Source organism: Triticum aestivum, chromosome 1B (assembly GCF_018294505.1).
Source record: "Triticum aestivum cultivar Chinese Spring chromosome 1B, IWGSC CS RefSeq v2.1, whole genome shotgun sequence".
NCBI lineage: Eukaryota > Viridiplantae > Streptophyta > Magnoliopsida > Poales > Poaceae > Triticum > Triticum aestivum.
In genome coordinates, this window is record NC_057795.1 from 397,215,481 (window position 1) to 397,221,430 (window position 5,950).

Here is a 5,950-nt window from a genome sequence, read left to right on the forward strand (position 1 = left end):
TCCCCACTTCAGCCCATGGGGCCCTCCGGGATGGGTGTCCCCACCCGGTGGACCCCCGGGACCCTTCCGGTGGTCCCAGTACAATACCGGGTGACCCTGAAACTTTCCCGATGTCCGAAACAACACTTCCTATATATAATTCTTTACCTCCGGACCATTTCGGAACTCCTCGTGACGTCCGGGATCTCATCCGGGACTTCGAACAACATTCGGTATGCTGCATACTCATATTCATACAACCCTAGCGTCACCGAACCTTAAGTGTGTAGACCCTACGGGTTCGCGAGACACGTAGACATGACCGAGATGGCTCTCGGGCAATAACCAACAGCGGGATCTGGATACCCATGTTGGCTCCCACATGCTCCTCGATGATCTCATTGGATGAACCACGATGTCGAGGATTCGAACAACCCCACACACAATTCCCTTTGTCAGACGGTATGTTACTTGCCCGAGACTCGATCGTCGGTATCCCAATACCTCGTTCAGTCTCGTTACCAGCAAGTCACTTTACTCATACCATAATGCATGATCCCGTGACCAGACACTTGGTCACTTTGAGCTCATTATGATGATGCATTACCGAGTGGGCCCAGTGATACCTCTCCATCATACGGAGTGACAAATCCCAGTCTCGATCCGTGTCAACCCAACAGACACTTTCGGAGATACCTGTTGTCGGTGTCAAAACCGGCGGATCTCGGGTAGGGGGTCCCGAACTGTGTGTCTAGGCGGATGGTAACAGGAGACAAGGGACACGATGTTTTATCCAGGTTCGGGCCCTCTTGATGGAGGTAAAACCCTACGTCCTGCTCGATTAATATTGATGATGTGTATTACAAGAGTGGATCTACCACGAGATCAAGGAGGCTAAACCCTAGAAGCTAGCCTATGGTATGATTGTTGTAATGGAGGTTATGTCCTACGGACTAAAAGCCCTCCGGTTTATATAGACACCGGAGAGGGCTAGGGTTACACAGAGTCGGTTACAATGGTAGGAGATCTACATATCCGCATTGCCAAGCTTGCCTTCCACGCCAAGGAAAGTCCCATCCGGACACGGGACAGAGTCTTCAATCTTGTATCTTCGTAGTCTTGGAGTCCGGCGGACGATGATAGTCCGGCTGTCTGGATACCCCCTAGTCCAGGACTCCCTCAGTAGCCCCTGAACCTGGCTTCAATGACGATGAGTCCGGCGCGCATAATGTTCGGCATTGCAAGGCGGGTTCCTCCTTTGAATAATCCAGAGAAGATTGTGAACACCCGGATAGTGTCCGGCTCTGCAAAATAAATTCCATGTTCCACCGTAGAGAGAATAATATATACACAAGTTCAATCTGCTGACGTATTTTGCGGCATGACGTCATACCACTACCAAGCTTTTACTTGAATCGTTTTTTTATTATACCACCTCAGCGCGTTTAGCGAAGCGGTTTCCTTGGCACGTCTTGTCGAAGCAGAGATCGTGTTCCCCTTACTCCGGGATTCTCATCAATACGGACATGGGTAACCCAACCGCGCCATTGATGGTGGCGCTTGGGAGATAAGCGAGTTTTACCAGGCTAGTGGGGACGCATAGTCTTCGTCCGCCTATATATAAGTGATAAGGATTCACCTTTTCACCTACGCCTTCTTCCTCCTTTGCTTATCCATCTCCGCGCACTCGAGCTCCAGCGCCCAAGCTCGCGCATCTCGCCTCGACCTTCTTCGACCATGTCCAGAGTGGGAGGTAAATGGTTGGCCTCCACCGTTATGGAGGAGCACATCACCAAGGTGCGCAGCGCCGATACCTTTCCGGCGACATCGCGCATCGGCTGCCCGACGAGGGGCAGCTCATCCCCACCCCCAGGCCCCATGAGAGGGTCGTTTTCCTCCCCCACTTCCTCCGTGGACTGGGCTTTCCACTTCACCCCTTTGTCCGGGGGCTCATGTTCTACTACAGCCTGGATTTCCATGATCTGGCGCCGAACTTCATCCTCAACATCTCGGTGTTTATCGTCGTGTGCGAGGCCTTCCTCTGCATCCAGCCCCACTTCGGCTTGTGGCTTAAGACCTTCAACGTCAAGCCGAAGGTTGTGAAGGGCACGCAAGCGGAGTGCGGAGGCGCCATGTTGGGCAAGATGCCCAACGTTCTTTGGTTCGAAGGGGCCTTCGTGGAATCCGTCAAGGGGTGGCAATCGGGGTGGTTCTATATCACCGAGCCGCGCGAACCTACGTAGGCGGCGGCCCCCGAGTTCAGATCTGGCATCCCTACGCAGCTCACCTCCTGGAAAGAGAAGGGCTTGCTGTGGGGTAATTCGAAGGAGCTGACGGGACTCCAAGCCTGTATCCAGAAGCTGGTGAACAAGAAGCTCAGGCTGGTTAACGTGGTCCAAGTCATGCTCGTTTGCTGGATTCTCCCATGCCAAGAACTGGCATTCAACCTATGGGAGTTCAATCCGGAACAGCACCAGGCGCTGAGCGGGCTCTTCGACACGACGTACGAAGGCGCCTGGAGGGTGCTGTTTAAGGGCGTCGAAGCCCCTGCATCCGCGACGGAAGATCGCGGATTCCACTCGCAGCGTCTAGCTGACGAGGTAAGTGATTCTACCCCTTTATGGGACACTTGTTGTTAATAGTTTGACCCTAAGCGGGTTTTAATCTCCCTTTTCCTTTGACAGGAATGGATGAAGAAGGCCGAGCAGCTCATCTGCCCGGCTCCCATGCCAGAAGACCCAGTGGACGCCCGTCTAGCGGGGCTGCTGGTTCCGGCACCGCACGTGGTGCCGGAGAAGAAGGCCAAGAAGGTGGCCACGGGTACTCGAAAGAGTTCCCGTTTTCAGGTGCCCGACGACTCCGAGGCGGATTCCTCCCCCGAAGACGAGGAGGAAGAAGGCTCTCTCCCAGAGGAGGGAGAGAGAAAGAGGAAAGGCTCCCCAATAGGGAAGGCCGAAGGGTCCAAGAGGGGAAGAACTATTCCCCCGGACAGCTCCGCCAACACCAAAGTTGGCGAAGAATGGCCCTTAAGGGCCAGGCCTCTGGCGAGATCGTAAGTATCCGGATCCCTGAATGGTCTGCAATTTCTTTTTGTCACATAGTGTCCTTCTAATGCCGCATACTGCCTGCAGTCCGGCCGATGATGATCTCCCTGCTTCGTCGAGAGGGTCGTTGGCTGCGTCGGATGTGGAATCCGCTCCGACTGCCTCCACCCCTCGCGCCGCTGAGGACGCCGAGGTGGGATCCCGGGAAGGGACCCATCGGGAGGAGGCTCCGGAGGCGCCGCAAGGCAGCCTCCCGGACTTTGCGCCGGACTCTACGCCAGAACCTGCAGTGGTTCCAGAGTCCGGCAGGCGGCCCCTTCGCAAGAAGGGCAAGACCGTGACACCGGCGGCCCCCGTCCAACCGGAGGCGCCGGACAACTTGTTGGAGGCGCTCAAAGGCACTTCCATCGAGGAAGAACACCGCACTATCATGAGTGCGGTGATTCAGAAGGTTTAGCTCGCCAAGAGCGGGCTGACCGAAGCCTGCAGCAGCCTTCTAACAGGCTTTGAGGTAAGAAGTTAAAATTATGTAATGTAATACCGCATAGACAGTAGCCCCTGATGCTCAATTCGGCGTTCGGAAAGAAAAGCTGGACTGAGGATCTAAAAAGATATACGCAGGGTTGCTAAATAATATGTCAATATGGGTTTGCAGGCTGCGCTGCTGACCTCTGCCGCACTGACTGCGGAGGTCGGTGCATTGAAGCAGGATATCGAGCGGTCCGAGCAAGAGCTCGGCCGTGCCAAGAAGCAGCTCGAGGACAAAGAAGGTGAGTAACACCACTTTAAAGATTTACCTTACAGAAAAGGATTTAGGTTGCAATAAAAATGACAAGGATAACGTGTGTACTGCAGGGGCCACTAACGAGGTGGCGACCCTGAAGGAGGCTGTGTCCGCGGCCGAACGTAATGCGGTCGCGGAACAGGCAGAGCGAGAAAAGCAGGAGGCATGGGTGGCGGAAAGTGAGGCAAGAGCTCCAGGCTCTCATGGAGAAGCATGAGAGTTTGGAGCGCGACTCAAAGACTCGAGAGTCCGAGCTCGCCTCGGCTCTCGAAAGTGCCAAGTCCGCCAAGGCCGAAGCCCGTGAGGCCCTTCAGGAGGTTGAAGATGTGAAGAAGATAGCAGCGGGTAAGGCAATTTTCATGCAAAGCAAGCATGTTAATGTGAACTACCTGATACGAACCCGAATTCGGAGCTCTCCAGGGGCGTTTGCAGATCTGCCGTGCAGTGTATCTGACGCCGCCGCATTTTACCGTGGCCAGGAGGGGAGCTCAATGGGGAAGGTCTTCTGGTCTCAGTACGCTGAGGCCGGCCATCCGGTGCCCCCTAGCGACCAGCTGAAGTAGTTGGTCGAGCTCCACAAGGCGGCTGAGGAGGCCATGAAGGGTCTTATAGTCCGGCTGTGGCCTGGATAGGCCATGCCTGGGAGCTACCTCGGCCTCGTGCGGCGGCTGGTGGATGCATGCCCCTGGGTGGAGGTCATCAAGCGCTCCGCCTGTATTGAAGGTGCTCGTCGGGCCCTTGCCCGCACAAAGGTGCACTGGGGCAGGCTGGATGCGGAGAAGCTTCTTACTGACCCGCCGCCAGCGGGCAAGGAGTATCGTACGCCCGAAATGTACTATAAGACTGTCCTGAAGGGTGCCCGCAATATTGCGGATGAGTGCCCCAGAGATGTAATTTTTGAGTAAACTCGCTATGTATTATCCTTTGCGCTAAAAACTTTGTTCATATGCGCTAAGCAACCCTTGTTTAATTTAAAATATTACCTTCTGTGCGGCCGTTTATAAAATCTGAGAGATGGCAAGTCGTTGGCTTCAGCCCCCGAGCCGCAAGTGCTGGGGTGTTCGGGATAAACTTGAGCACTCTTGTTCCCATTTTTGGGTCCATCGAGGGAGGCACTCAACACAACGAACAAGGCAACCGGACTTATAATGCTTGAACACTCTCACTTAGCCATAGAATTCTATAATTTTAAATTTCGGCGAAGCCCCTAGTATTCGGAGGACTGAATTCGGGGCGCTATCCACGCCTTTGTCGGACATTATCCGGTACTTCGCTCGAAGCGGCATAAGTCTTTAGGGACCCGAAAAGACCTCTCGAACAGCGACCGGTCTCTCGCCTTATCATGCCAGTCAGTTTTAGCTTTCTCCATTGAGGCGCTCGCCCAGCTCAACCGAGGCGCAATCGCAGTGGTTCTCCCAGTGCCACCTTAGCCGACAGAACGGAACGTAAGGCACCAAAACATGGGAGCCGGGCAAACCCAACTATTGACCCAAGACATGATTCGGAGCCGATTCATATAATGCTATAAGTTCGGGGTGCCGCACTTGTGAAAGTGTTCGGACTTATCACACCATAATGCGGGGAACGTAAGCCCCTGGTGTATTCGGCCGTACCAAAATATACGGATGCAAGATGTCATTTAATGAACATATATGTAAGGTAATGTAATTACAGGCAAAAAGTGCTGCATTATTTATTCAAGGAAGTCTGCTATGAGTGCGGAGGGATACAAATAGTGCAGTAAGCAAGGGATTGGACTAATTAAACATGTCCCCCTCCAGGGGTGGGCTGCGGACTGGTGTATATAATCAAATCTAATGCTCGTAATGGAGACCACCTGAGTGTTCATCACATCCTTCTTTCTTCCCCGGCTGTTGCATCGTGAGTTCGGCAGGTTCACCGCCGGACATGGCCTCTGGTTAGCAGAGTCCTGTGTATACAAAGAAGGAAAGTAATAAAAAAAAGAGTGGCACACTTGTGAGCCACTGGTGTGGTCGTGCCCCTCCCCTACGCCCATGGTATCTCCAGAGCGTAATGATGTACGGAGGGTTGGTCTTGCAATCATGCGAGGGCTGGGGTCGGGGCCGCATTGCTACACGTGCTCGGATCGTGCCAGGTGGTCTTGGTTGATGTTGCTCCGGGT